The sequence below is a fragment of the Ischnura elegans genome, chromosome 4 (assembly GCF_921293095.1).
Source record: "Ischnura elegans chromosome 4, ioIscEleg1.1, whole genome shotgun sequence".
In the NCBI taxonomy this organism is placed as follows: Eukaryota; Metazoa; Arthropoda; class Insecta; order Odonata; family Coenagrionidae; genus Ischnura; species Ischnura elegans.
The window spans coordinates 82268654-82283637 of record NC_060249.1 but is presented as its reverse complement, the minus strand read 5'-3'; the positions used below and the strand labels follow the sequence as shown (position 1 = coordinate 82283637).

Here is a 14984-nt window from a genome sequence, read left to right as displayed (position 1 = left end):
GTATAGTGTGCCAGAATATGATAATTACACTGCATCGAAACCGGTCGTAAGTTAATACATTATTGTGGAACTAGCTAAGCTACTTTCATTCTTTCCTCAAAGTATTAACCTTCCGTCGGGCGCAATGGATATGACAGGCACAGTGCGATTTATTTTTTCATTTCTCCAAGCCACTAGGCGGCATAGACGCTTATAGTAGCTTTTTATTTCGGCACGCTCTATGCAGCCATCCACTTTTCGCAATTACGCCGACAGATCAGAGGCGTATCATTCAGCATACGTAGGCAAAATAATGGCAAGGTAAAGTAAAATAAAAGCATTGTTACATATATAAGGTAGCAAAATAAAAAAACAATGATATGATAGAATTCACATGCTAAAATACATTACATGTCATAATAATTAATGGCCTAAATAGCACGTTTTATCGCACCTTGTTGGAGGGTTTTATGCATAGCACGAAACACATCATGTAGGTGTTCGACTACCCTAACAACGGTGATTTTAACTTTAAAGGTGTACCACAGCCATTCTAAGAGTTAATATTTTTTTCACTTCGGCACCTGTCAGGTATACATTGCGCCTGAACTCAGCAATTCCAATATGGCGCCTGACGAAAGGTGAGTTTAGGCATCGAACTGGGGGTCGGTGTGGTGGCTGCCATGTTGGCTTTGGGTTCAAATCCCGGCGGTGGCTGAGGGAGATTTTTTTTCAGAGACTGCCCAATCCCTTCTTGAATGTTGTGTGGAGGGCATTTAAAGCGCAACACTTCGTCCGTCGGATCAGACCTTAAGCCGTGGTGCCCTTGGCACCTTTCGTTAAGAGCAGGCTAATACCGACGCCGGGTTTCTCTCCACCCATCATCCCCTTCCCTTTCGGCGCATATGATCCTAGCACTCGGTCGTCTCCTCCAAATACCATACCAGGAATCGCAACGGACGTGTCTCTTTCTATTATATTTTTAATATTTATTCAGTCAATGAATTTCCATCTTATGTTATTGACACTTTAAATTCATCTTTCTTCATTCATCCAACACTCCTCTTTTCTCAATACCCTGCTGACTCATCTCCACACCTTCTCCTGTGTCTAAAATTCCCATGGTAAACGTTGATGAAACGTTTATTGCGAAAAATATACGCGCTCTTTGGGAAACCGCAACAAATTCCTGGACGTAATAAGATGATCATGCAGTACGGTAAACATAGGAAGTACAGCGCGATAAATATATATGCAATATTTAGTTTTTTTTTTATTTTGGACTGCTCTATATCAAATAATTTTACAATCTTCAACCATAGATTTACCAAACATGTCGTCTGTCTATAGCAATTAATTGTTCAATTAAAATATTTTTACTTCATCTCAATTGCTTACTTAGTGTGTACACAACATATGTGGTGGATTAAATTTCTACCTCTTACTTTCCTTTCCCCAAATGAGCCTAAATCGTCTCCTCAACTCCTGTTTCCCTCGTTATCCATTCATCTACGCATAGTTATGTATTTTATAAATGAGAATGGCGAACTCAGTTTTGTATGTAATTTCCTTTATATCACAATTAACTTTTTTTGTTTGGTCAATAAAATTTGTCATTGGTAACATGGCATTGAATTTATAAAATGGCCAGTTGGAACTTAAGGTATAGAAAAAAATGATGAAGTCGTTGAAACTCATTGAGACTTTGTTGAGGAGTAAGGAGTTTTACTTTTTTCCGCTACTCAGAAACAATTGAAATTTATTTTTACACTCAATTTGCGGTGGCCAAGGAAATTTTTTTTCTACTAGAGCCAAATCATGCAACCGAGAGGAATGAACTTATGAATATTTTAGCTTGATTCCCTAGCATGAGCTATTTGCAAAACGGTATTAAATTATTGATTTTAATCGCAGAGAATGAGAGTTTCTAAGCATCTCCCTTGGAAAAATGGGGGAATGATTTATTGAAAATGAGTTATATAGGAGATAGTGTGTAATGAGGGGAAGCTGCCTAATAGGGAAGCACGCGTAGAATTTTTAATTTTTTTTACCATCACTGCCTCACTCAAAGATTTACCAAGTATATCGGCTGGTGCTGGGAACACTGCATTTACCTCCTTTCATCTCCAACTCCTCCCACGCTACTGCTCTTCCTTCCTTTCTCCTCAAGTCCCATTATTCCCTTTCCAAACAATTCGCTCGTGGGTCCGTCTGGTCCCATCTCACTTGACAAGCTGCATCAACTTAGCTTTCTCTTTCCCCATTCCTCGGCCCCTCATGATGCTTCTCTTCACAGAGACCTGCCACACTAAACCCCCTCTAGAATACAACTCCTTTCCGAGCTCAACTCCTTCCCACCCTTATCCCATAACCATTGTCTTTACCTCTGTTATTTAGATCCCCCCCGACGTATAAGCCTGGAACATGGTTGGGACATAGGGAATTAGTAGTTCCTATCACTATTACCCCTCTCCTTTTGCTAACAGCGTATATTTATCTCTCCATCATTCCCTCGGACTTCCAGTCTATTCATAAACTCTATCTTTCATCTGGTCTCGTACTCACAGACTCATCTGTTGTCCACCGTTATCCTCCTTATCGCTAATAATCCTTCTTTAAAGGAAGTCTGCCTGACCCGGTCGTCCCCATTGTCTCTATTCATCCTGCTTTATCTGCATATATACATCGCCTTGGTGACATGCACTAGTATCCTTCTTTCTTGTTTCCGGCAAGCCAGTCTAATCTTGTGGTATTTCTCACATTTCCCATTGAGTTCCATTCGTTTTTGGATTCTCGGAATCTAAAATATGGGAACTCAAAAATAATTTAGTATTTTTATTTGAAGAGACATATGTTTGTTATTCTCTATAGAAGAAATTTAAATCCCCGCTACTAAGTAGCTAATTTGGAGCAGAGTAAATATTTGCTCGGAAAAATTGTCTGCGGAAAGTAGGAATATGGTGTCCGTTAAAAGAACTGGATCTTTTCCGAGGAAGGAGATGGATACGCTTTTCCCATCTTATAAAATATAAATAAATTAAGACATTAACATCTCAATAACAGCTCATTTAACGATGGAAGTGACCGTCTATTCAAAATTAGGCCATTTTTGACGAAGGAATGCGGAGGACGGGGCATGTTAGCCCGGTTGGCCAACCTGCCCCGTCGTTTCCGGGCCAATCTGCCTCATCGCCATGTTTACAATAAATTGTATTCGTTACAAAACCAGGGGGGGGGGGGTTTCTCTAATAATTGCCACAGATTATCCCTCATTTAACAATACCATGTTTTGCGTGGTATATTTCTGAAGTTGATACTCAATCATTTATTATCCTTTCATTTTAACTCTTCCATCCCTCTAAGTAATATTTGGCTAATTTTTAAATCCTTTGGGTATATCTTAATTAAGATTATAATTATAACTGAGGGGGTGAGAAGCCAAGGGGTACAAGTGATTTTTTTCTCAACAGGCTAAGTGACGTTAATTGTTAAAAGAAATATACAAAAACTTAGCTGCCATGGGTTACAAGTGAGTCTCTGTTCTGTGCGGACATCGAGTGGAAAATCAAATGCACTACATGTGCAGTGAGATCAAGTGTAGTGCACATCATGCAAGTATCTAATTGATCTCATTTTTTTTCTACAGCTAATCTAATTTCTGTGCCTGACTCTGTTTAAAAGCAGAAATCACTTGTACCCCTTAGCTTCTCACCCACGCAATTTAAGTATCTGAATTCAAGCCGTCTTAGCGAATAATTATTTCATGAGCAGAATGTGACAATGTAATACTCATTGTGACATATATGACAGCATATTGCTCAATTTAATGGACAAGCTTGGCAAGCTTAAACCTAAACCGTTATAATAGCGATGGATTGGCAATTCTTATTTCAAAATGGAATTTATCAAGAAAATATTCTCTCAACGAACGTTATGACGTCATGTCATAGGGCGTGGGCAACAAACTTCATAGAACTCGTACAGCGTTTCCCAATCACCATTGGGAAAAGGAAAAGCTCATTGGAATGCCCATGGCACTTCTTGAAGTTCAAACGGCCTCCATTTGGCCCTGTAAAGTGCTCTCCTGTCGAAGGCAGTATTTTATTGCCTTGGCGGGAAATAGCAGAAAACCTCATAAATCATGGGGCCGAACCTCTTGCGCCTCACGTACGGTGGATGTAGTTCGACAAGGGCTATCAAGGGTGGCCTAAAAATGACTGGAAATAATTGATGGCGGCCAAAACGGTACATGCCAAGTTTTGATTCGATGCGTTAGACCCTTTTGTCTGGTTCAAGTACAGAAATGTTATCAATCATACACTTGCTGATGCATATAACTTTTTTATGAAAAACTGTATATATTCGTTTATATAGTTATCAATAATACATTTAATATTCAAGGTTGATCTCTTAAAACTATTCAGCAATAGTTACAAATATCACAAGCTTAGAAAGATGTGAATTATCACTCCTATTCATTTAAAACGGGCTCAATCGTGTTGTAATCAGATCAATAGGGAATCTTTTAATTTAAACTTCGACAACAAATCGATCGGAACCAAATTTTTACCCATATTCGCTTGTACGAAGGAGATGCCTCCTATTATTAAATTCCATCTCGAATTACCATTAATATCCTTTTAAAAAACGTAATGTTAATTACTTTAGTAAAACTACTAAAGTTATTTGATTATTACTATTCGCTAATAGGCATTTCACTTCCATTCAGGTACATGATTGACTCGTTTCTTTCAATAATCAAAATATTGCATTATAATAATTCATCATTGGCAACATTTATCCTTGGTAACCATGGTATCTACTCTAAATGCGGCCACATAAGACCTTCAAATCTTCAGTATTTTGCTGATAAAAGAGAAATGCGTCAATATGGAGGGAATTAACAGCAATAAATTATATTGGCGATGGACAAAATTTGTCACAAAAAGAAATATTGGACATAATTACCGTCAATGTTTTGAATAGAATCTTGTTCCTTAAACCAACTTCGTTCAAATATATCAGTTTGGAAAATATAATGGAAATTTTCAACCATGCAATCTAGGTGACAATGCCACTTTAATCATATCCCGTCGATTTGAAAGTCGTTTCTTTCGCTTTTTCCTCCATCTGTATAACTTGCACGCCAAAACAATTTATAGTAAATTATTTTCAAAACGTGATACAGGTATGCATAGATACACAAACTCCCTCCGATTTACTTAGGCAGAGCTATTTCCGTGTCGATCGATGCGAAATGTGAGGAGGTGTCTAAGCGTCAAGGAAGGAAGGGTTGAGGAGGTCTCGCCCGGAAGGAAAAGTGGATGGAAATCGATGAGGGGTGGAAAACGTAGTCGTGGGAGAGAAGATGGAAAGGGAGAGTGATTTCGCTTCTGAATAATCGAATGGGCTCCTTAGACTTGGGATGGATCGGAGGGTGGGTGTTAAGGGAAAGTCCGAGGCGGGTGGAGGGGGAGGGCGGGAAGAGAAGGCCGCTGGGCGGTCGGAAGGAGATTGGGACGTTCTGAGGGGAAGATCCTTCTATATCTCAATTGGAAGGATTGATGGCGGAAGGCGGGTTTGAATGGGAGACAGGAGACTTTAAAAGGACGTATTACACCTCCCTCTAGGCCGGCCGTTTTCGGTGACGCATCACTTTTATAAAACTTTCGCCATTATTTTAAAATGTTCTGGTAGACGGAGAAAATCCTATCAATATTTCACTTGATCTCAAAATTTTAAATCAATCAATTTTTGAGTGAAACTTAAATGCAATTAAATCTTTGCAACGGTCTTTTAAACCTGCGTATAACTTTTCAATGTAACGCATTAAGATTCAAACAATGAATACGCAACGGAAAAAATACAAATTATGAATGGTAGAGCGGCAGTAGTTCCTCCAATTTTTAAGCCTTTTCTTAATCTCCTCGGTTATAACATTGGTCCTGGGGGTGTTTTCAATAACTTAAAAGTTTTGATGCCTTGTAGAGAAAATACTTACCAAAATCCACTATGGCTCACGTGCGAAAAGTTTTCCCAGCATGTTGATGCAAAATTTTTTCCCAAGAGATACATTTTTATATTCTAGATACAGGTATATTACTACATATTACAATATAACTCTGAAAGCTCTGATTTTTTATGCGGCAGCTAAATAACTTATAGCTTAAATTTAATTTATGTGAAGTATCATGAAAATAGACATCGAAGGCGTAGAAGAAGAGAACATCGCGATGAAGAAAATTAAAACAATTACCACTCATCAAGTTTATTTTCAATTTTTTGACTTTAAAAGAGATAAAAATTGATTTAAAAAGGAAGATACCCAGGATAGTACTTACCCATAATATGGAAAATTGAAGGCGATTTTTTTTTTAACTTGACGTTTTCTGGCCTTATTGAGCGTGTGCTAGGGAAATTTTCATGTAACAAGCGTGATTTAACTTCATTGGCACTATTAATTTGCTTACTCACTCACTCAATGAATTAATCTAAAGTTATTTAGGATATTTGGAGGTAGATTTCAATCCGAAATAAGCCTAAGGCACGTAAAGTCCGCACATTTTAGATATGGAAGCCAGTGCCTTTCCTTGGCCCACCTCACACTTCGACGGTTTACGTTGGGGGTCTTCATAATGTTTCATACGGGAAATTATTGTATTAATTGATAGAATTTGTTAGCAAATGACAATGTAGTGGGATGAAGTTCCTGGGGTAAATTATCCAGCATAATGTTTGGGTAAAACTAAAAATGTAATTTTTTTCAATTTAAAGGGTGTTTAATCATCGTAATTTTTCATTTGCGTACGTGATCATTGCAAAAAGAGCTAGTGGAAAAATTCTGAGACTTATCTTACAAACTCAAAAAAATAATTACGAAAAGCTGAACTCTCAGCTGATAATTAAATAGAAGGAGAAAATTTTTAAAAAAATTCAAAGATATCTTCATTCGCATCTCACTGAAACATCCTCAAGGAAGAGATAGGGATGGTGGAGTTTGTGGAGAGGACTTTGAGTGAGACCGTACTGTGGATGCGATTCGGTTTCTCCAAAAGCGGGGCGCATGAACTGGACGCGAGCTATTTAGGACGGAGGTAGTCCCTTCTAGGCTAAGGTGTACTATAGGTGCGGGAGAGTTGGTGCGGGCTTAAAGCGAAAGCTACAAAGGCTTCTGGGAAAGGTTTTACCATGCCTTGTTGCCTCCATCCCTTGCCTGTCCCTCTCCACTGAGCGAACAACTTGAGGGTTTCCACCGCAACTGGCGATTATCTTACCCTGAATTTCCGCATTTCCTCCTTTCCCACCCCAATCTTCCGTCTCTTTAATTCATTTGCATCTTTTCCTTACAAAATTTCTCGTTTATGAAGAATATTCAATCGCAAATGGGTCGAAATTAATTTCAGTCAGCAAACACTTATGTTATCACGGAATTTCTTTTTTGTGGTCGTATCTTTCGTTACCGTAACAGCTATTCAACGGGAGAATATTTTTGTTCATGCAAAGAAAAAATGTTTTAAAAATCTACTTATAGAAGATAATTAAATAATTTGTTTTATTTACACACTTCTCATTGTCCGTCTTGAATATATGCTATTTGGCCATCTTTACTGTGTGTGATTTTTGTGCCGTATATGTATTTTGCGGGCCACCTATGCTGAAACATTGCGTAGCATCAAAGATATTATAGTTCAGGCGCTATATAGCGGGAGTTCGACGTATTGAAATGGAAAACGCTTGCACCTTTCACCAATGGTATTATTTTTCATGTCAATATATTATAGATCTATGTTTTTACTGTTCTTCAGTCCTGCAACTGGCTCTAAACACTTTATTTATCATGGCATGAGTTTTTATTATAAAGGTTTAGTACAGGCTATTTTGATTTCAACTATACGGTCGCATTGACGTTATGACCAAAACGACGATATGGCCATCGAATATGTGTGCACTCCTATTCACCATGTTCACCTGTTCACCACTTCTGATCGATCAACCTGAGAGGAGTGGGAGAGTCGGAAAATATTCATTTTTGGAAAAAGGGTATTCAGATGATAATTCAATTATTCTATGTTAATTACTAACTCCCTGAATATAGGTTTTCTATGCATACATTTTCCTAATTGCAAATATACATTGTCGGCGATATGTTTGAGCCACATTGGGGTCGTATTGCAGTAGTTATTTTTAGCTTATGGTTTATTTCTTACATTTTACTGAATCGGATACTAATTAAAGTCATTTTTCCATTTTCTCATGATCATTGTCAGAAAGATTTTCAGAATGAAATAGTGGTCTAAAGAAGTGTTCTGAACCCACCCCTTTATATTTTTTAAAATATGAGGAAACGCATGTTATGGGAAGATATTTTGCACTGTCATTTTGAAATGAATACATATGATATGTTTAGCGCTTCGTGGAATATTTCCTATATATTCGTCAACGATAAATATAGAAACTCCATGAGAAGGTAAGGGGGCCAATATCAATTCATTTGTATCCGTTTTTTTTTGTTCGACCATTTTACGAGTAGTAGTCACTGCTAATGATTTCGTAGGGCAGAAGTTTTTATGCAATACATGCAGTTAATATTATGGAATGCTTATGCAATTTCTTTGGATATTTTTTTTGTATATATTTATGCGACCTGGTAAGTTTCTAGGAAAAATGAAAAAAATGTAATAAAAGAAGAAACATACTGCTTATTAATTTTTAAAATTCTTATTTTTAAATGATTTCACAAAATGATGATAGAGATAATATTTTTTCCTCCACCATACACGCTGCATTAGCTAAAAATTAATTTTTCTTTGCGAGTACTTCAAAACACTTTCATATTGGTAGTTCAAACACTTTTTAATGTACGATTACCTTAAATATTCTCAGTGATATTGAATGGCCTTTTAGTTTTTTCTCCGTTGGAGTGTTTCAATGTACACTGCCGGATGAGAAATACAAACATGTCCTGAGAATGTATGCTCCGTCTGCTGTCAAAATATGATGGCTGCGCTAAAGAGAGAATATACATATGAAGTTCAATATTTTTTCCATATTTATTTTTTATGCTGTATTTCAATTTATTTTATCATAATTACTTTTCCTCACATTTTCTGTGATCATGATTATTAGACTCTGTGTATATTTGGTGAAATTTCGCATTGAGATGTATAACTATTACCAAGCCGAGTTGGATAATATCCACCTCAATGGGTTTGATATGACACCAGCATTTGACAAAAAAAGAAATGAAGCTATGCGATGGATGGATGCTAGTATTGTTTCCCGAATTAAGTCTTTTTATGAAAGTATTTCAATTTTCAGAAAGTATTTTAATTTCTTTTATTTTTCGGAGTTGAAATGAATTCGAATTTCTATCCGTTCAACAAAATATTTCTCTCCTTTTATCGTTTCTGTCTGACCAAGGAACTTTAGGATTATATTAATAGGAACTTAAGGTAAGGAACCAAGATGGCAATCTTCATATCTCTTCGAAAGATCTCTGTTCTTATAAGCTCAAACAATCGAAGCCTACTACGGAGCCTCATAATGTCTAGCGGCTCTCAGTCTTATTTGTGTGAAAGCTGCTCTACACTATCGGTTCGTTCGTCGCTTCGTCGTTAGAGTGGTCGTATAGAAATTATATGAAGTTGCGTAGTGGAAGATTTTGAGACTACAAGAGTGTATCTATAAATATTAAATATCGTAGGTGGAAGGGTATCGTTGGCGATGGAGAAATGGCGGAATAGGGTAGTTTCCTTCATCAAAGAAAATGAAAGGCATTGATTGCGATTCGTTACCCACCATTAGTGTATTCATAATACAAAAATTATTTGGTTTTTGAAATACCGGTTTAGACGAATGGCAAGGGTCAAATTTTATCCTCATTTGAAAAAGGCCAGATTGGCGCCCATGCGATTCCACTCCACGTGACGTCACAGGGACCTAGTTTCTACACGAGAGGATAGGAGTTATACATCGTCTGAGGTTACCAATGCATGCATGAGGCACAGAGCTCAGGGAAACATGTCTTAATAATCACCTACTAAAACTGGCTAAGGTCGGAAAGTTTTCTTCGTTGGATAAGGTATTAATAAACCTTTTTTAAGCCAAGCGCTACCATTCAGCAAGGTACTCAGCTACCCGCTGGCAGCCTGCAACGTATCAGCGCTAAGCCTCGCCTCAAGGTCACCTCACCGGGCGGGAGGGGGAACCAGAAATACGACGTACGGAGATATTTCCCGGCATTCATACTTGAGCGTCGCGTTTTCGCGCGCTTGAAAATTTTCACTTTTCATTTAATCGCGAAAAATAGATATTGTCATTTAAAAATCTAAAAGCGTGAAATACGTACTCCAGGAGTAATAATCTTTCGATTAAGGCAATAAAAAAATAATAGGAAACCACCCTATTCGTTCCGCACATCCTAAAAGCCAGCTTAATGATACATTTTCCACCACAGGTCAAATTTTTCAATTCAGCTGGGATTTTTATTTCCACGCCGCGAAGATGTGATGGTCATTCTACGTTCCATGTACTTCTTTCCAATCCTGTTTCTTTCCATTGCCACTTATTAATGCCTCTCTTTTCCGCACATAATTAGAAGCAAATTTTTGTGAGGATCAAATCACTAGCAAAATTTGATGACTATTGTTCGTAGAAAAGGGGAAAATTGCTCTATTATTGAGAGACGGTCCTGTTTTATCTGGTTTATAATGTCTTATACTTAAGCACTGGTTGGTGGAGATGAAGAAGAATAACAGACTTTTACTTTCAACTATCACATATGCCCTTGATATAAATCAACGCATTAATTTTTATGACTGTTTTTGCGTTGGCTCAAAACTTTGAGCAAGCAATCTAAAATGCTTATTTGTGAATGAAAGTACATAAACCATGTAATCAGCGTTTCAAGCAAGGAGGAGGAAGAAGGATAGGGGTCCACGGGTACGCCCTTCCTTGTTATAGGGGTGCAGATGGAAGAGGGTGCGGTGCGTGTAGTTAGCGTGGCTGATGCTTTACGGGGAGGTGAAAGGTGGGGAAAGAGACACAAATCCACCATTTTGACGACCCAATCCGAGGCATTTGAGCGGACTAATTGGATGATACAGGGATTAATTCCTCTCCCGTCCCTTTATTCGGACTGGCGAAGGACGAGAAAATAAGTGGAGCGAAGGTAGTGGAGGAAGTGGGGGAGGAGTAAGGAAGGGTGGGTAGGGTTTTGGTAGAAACGGAGGGTTTGGGGGTTGTTTTGCGGGCGTGGGACGGGGTGTGGTCCGTTCCCCTCGTCGCTGTCCACTCCTCTCTGAATCCACTCGGCGGCGGCAAGCTGGTTATTGGCAATTAGGAGCAGGGCTTCACCCACATCCGTGCGGAACGTGGCGCGTGTATGTATGTTGAGATATCCATCGTTTGAGTGTGCATGAATCCTCATGTATATATGTATCTATAAAATCTATTTTTCTTATCATTCATGTGAGGGGGATTTTAAGTATAACCTTGACGCTGGTATTAGTTTCCCAAATTGGTTCTAGGATATACATATATTTAAAATTAGACAAAATACTCTGATGCATTATGGTTGCATTGATGCAAAGTTGATTTAAATGATTGCTTTCGTTCATTACTCCCATGTTAAGCTTTAATTAGCCATAAATGTTTTTTCCTAGAGAAATTTATCGTTTGAAAGTACTCAAATTTCAAAATTTAAGGATTGATGATTCACAATTGAGCATAGGAATTCGTTTAAGTATTCTTTCTGCAATGAAGGAAAAATAAATTCTAGACCGTCTTGTCAAAAAACTAAATTTGTAACATTGATTTGTAGTGGATAAATAATATATTTTCTCACGTGCTAACAGCTGTGAGGTGGCTTGGTGTAGATATGGACAACCAAATGGATCCGGTTCAAGTTTAATTCGAACGGAATTTCTCTTATTCCATTTTAATTCACTGTTTTCCATTCCATAATTTTAAAATGATAATTCATAGATTACACACTGCGATATGGGGGCTAAGAAATGAAGGATTTATTCCTAACTAGGCGTTACCTGTATAAGTAATAGTATTATTGATCACTATAGCGTAATTTCATTACTCGGCCTATATCTCTTGATTAAGATATCTCTCTAGTTATGTGGATTCATCAGAGGGAGAACTTCAGTGCGATTCAAAGGAATGCCGCGGATAAGAAAGAGGGGGGCTGAGAAAACCGCACCCACCCACTGATATCCGCCGCCGCAAAGCCACAGGAGGGCGGAGTAAGCAGGGGGTTTGGAAGGGGAGAGTTAAGGCGGTTTCCACGAAGAACCCCCCCCCCCTCGCTTACTCCTCCATACCTCTTTCCCTTTTCCCATTTCTAGGTCTTCCCATCCACTTAACATTTGCGTGGCTCAGGATAAGGATACTGTTCTGGACCCTCGTTATCTGGGACCCAGATTAGGCATATATTGGATGTAGAAATACATTTTTTCTTCTTTTAACGGAACTCGAAAAATTAGGACAGTTATTCCACCCTCTTAGTTTCTTAAGGAGCAGAAAAATCACTATTTCCCATACCCTGCGTGGATTAAAAATTTACTAAGCTGGGATTCATATTTGCGACCTCTTAATTAGCAGAGATGGATTCAAGAAGATGACCCATTCTTACTCAAATGGAGTTATTTCACCCTCATATCCAGGCGTATTGCTGCTGAAACTTACTTTTTCATCTAAAAACTGTCAAATAAGCAGAGTAATTTCTTATAAACGCGTAGTTATACCTGAATTCTTAAAATTTTGCCAAAGAAAAATGGGTATTTTTTTAGCATAGCAAAAAATAGATTGAGTAAAAAATTATGTCTATTAAATTTACCGTGAAACTATTTTATATGATAACACATGTTTTAAGCAAGCAAGGCATTAGGTAAGCCAGGAACACAGATTGGTCACGCGTGAGTCTTCCTCCTAATTATACCGATACGATGGTGGGTTGCAATTGCTTGTATGTAAATTTATATGCTTGTAAAACATGGTAATAGACTATACTCCTGGCATATTTGGTTGTAGAAATTCATGAAAATAATATTTTAAACGCTTCTGTTAACGTGAACTGAGCGGAGGAAAATTCACCGTAAATTTCAGGGTACTTTGTACACCATTATGATATCCTGAAATGTAGATTCTCGAGGAAATTAAACGGGGGTACTTAATGTTACACCCATTTTTTCAAACATTGAGGCCATAAAAAAGGAATGTTTCAGATGAGATGAGGTGGAACTGTTCTATCATGAACGAAATACATTTCGTTCGTTCTAAAAACTTTATTCACTACAGTCAAACATTTTAGAATAATGTGGAAGCACCAAAACGCATCGTGTATTGTGGTGAATGAAGTTTTAAAGTGGAACTTGAAAGATTACTTTCATTTGGGAGGCACTAAAGACTAAGAGCTAACCTTCAAGTAATCCATGAAATACGATGTAAAATCCTCAAACCAACGGCAAAGCTGCTCTTGATTGTGATTTTAGGTTACTCTAATACTGGTGAGCGAACCGTGATGGATGTTTTAAATAATTTTTTGCTCTTTGGATTTTGTACTAATTGGTGAAATATCACGTTACCCTGGGGTAATAATGTTCATAAATGATTATAATTCTGTCTTTCCTATCATCCTTCATTGAACTCTGAATAGAATTATAATCCTTTGATTCCCTTTAGGTTGGCATGTTAGATGCAGTTACATGAGTTTATGCAAGAGAAAGAAAAAAATATGTGTATAGCATTCGTCCCAGAGCTAGTTACTTCCGTCTGAAAATCTCTACTTATTTTTTTTACTGCTGCCATTTATAACGTTTTAAAGCATGTTCTCACTTTCCTTCTCTGCCACGTAACTTTTTATGCATAATATTTTTTATTCTTACAAATTAAATCATGAATTTCATAAACAAATGCAAAACGCAGCTGAATAAAACTTACAGTATGCAAAAAAATAGTTACTTTAATTACTGTACCATAAGAATATGAGGGTAAAAATTCATTGACTATGAAGCTGAAGGGTAAATTCTATTCTAGGAGTCCATGAACCTCACATAAATATCAAACCTTTTGAACGACCATATAACATGAATAGAAATGTTTAATTTAATGTATGGTGCGGATAAATACAACATGATGATCAGAGTACGTGAACTCAAGCCTGCTCTGAAAGTTCGGAAAGCCATCCGGAGCCTTCTGAATGGCTTACGTGGGAGAGTGTACCGGAAATCTGAAATTTCAAAAGTTTATTGAATCAGCGATTTTCAGTCATTCAAGCGTAGACTTCAAGGGAACAACAGTGATAGAATTTCAATCCGGAGAACCACTACACACCCCTCCGCATCGATCAATTCCTTTCATTTAGCCTTGCCTCTCTCAACATTTCACTACCTTTCCAAGTGGAATGTAATTTGGCCCTTCAAACTCACTCCGCGGAATTGACTGCGAATTGTTGGATGGGGGAGGAGAGGCCAAGAGTGGGGGATATGAACTGGTCACACAGCCCAACGCAAAAGAATAAAATTTTCGTGAAGCGAGGCTTTCGGTGGAAAAAGGAGTGAAATTTGCTCGAGTGCATTTTACGTGTTGCTAAATCATGTGCTGCGTGCAAAGCGGCACTCAGTAGAGAGCTGTCTAAAAATTTGCGTGATATCGTGAGAAGCGTGGATATAGAAGAGAAATTGCCGGCTTGGTATTGCGCGTGGGGGATAGCTAAAGGAAGTAGGTTGCCTGGTGAGCTTGATAAAAGGAGATAAAACATATCAGCAGTCATCCCTCAAATCCCATGCTATCCAACTTCCTCGATACCATTATTTTCATCCGGCCACGATCCTCAAAATATAATTATATCTTTATGTGTTGCTTATTTTTATAATCTTGCCCTCGTGAATTTTGCATCTACTCTCTTACTCATCCTGCATTGCTAAGAGTAATTTTGTTTTGACAACGCATCCCAACGTTTGGCCTTATCAAATCTGACGACTGATTCTTACTTT

At 37.9% G+C, this 14984-nt stretch overlaps 1 protein-coding gene across 1 annotated transcript in view; it reads left to right on the top strand.

Moving 5' to 3' along the window:
- The window catches only part of LOC124158176, a 746399-nt gene that overhangs the window by 678986 nt on the left and 52429 nt on the right, over nucleotides 1-14984 (top strand). The gene's annotated exons all lie outside the window — the stretch shown is intronic.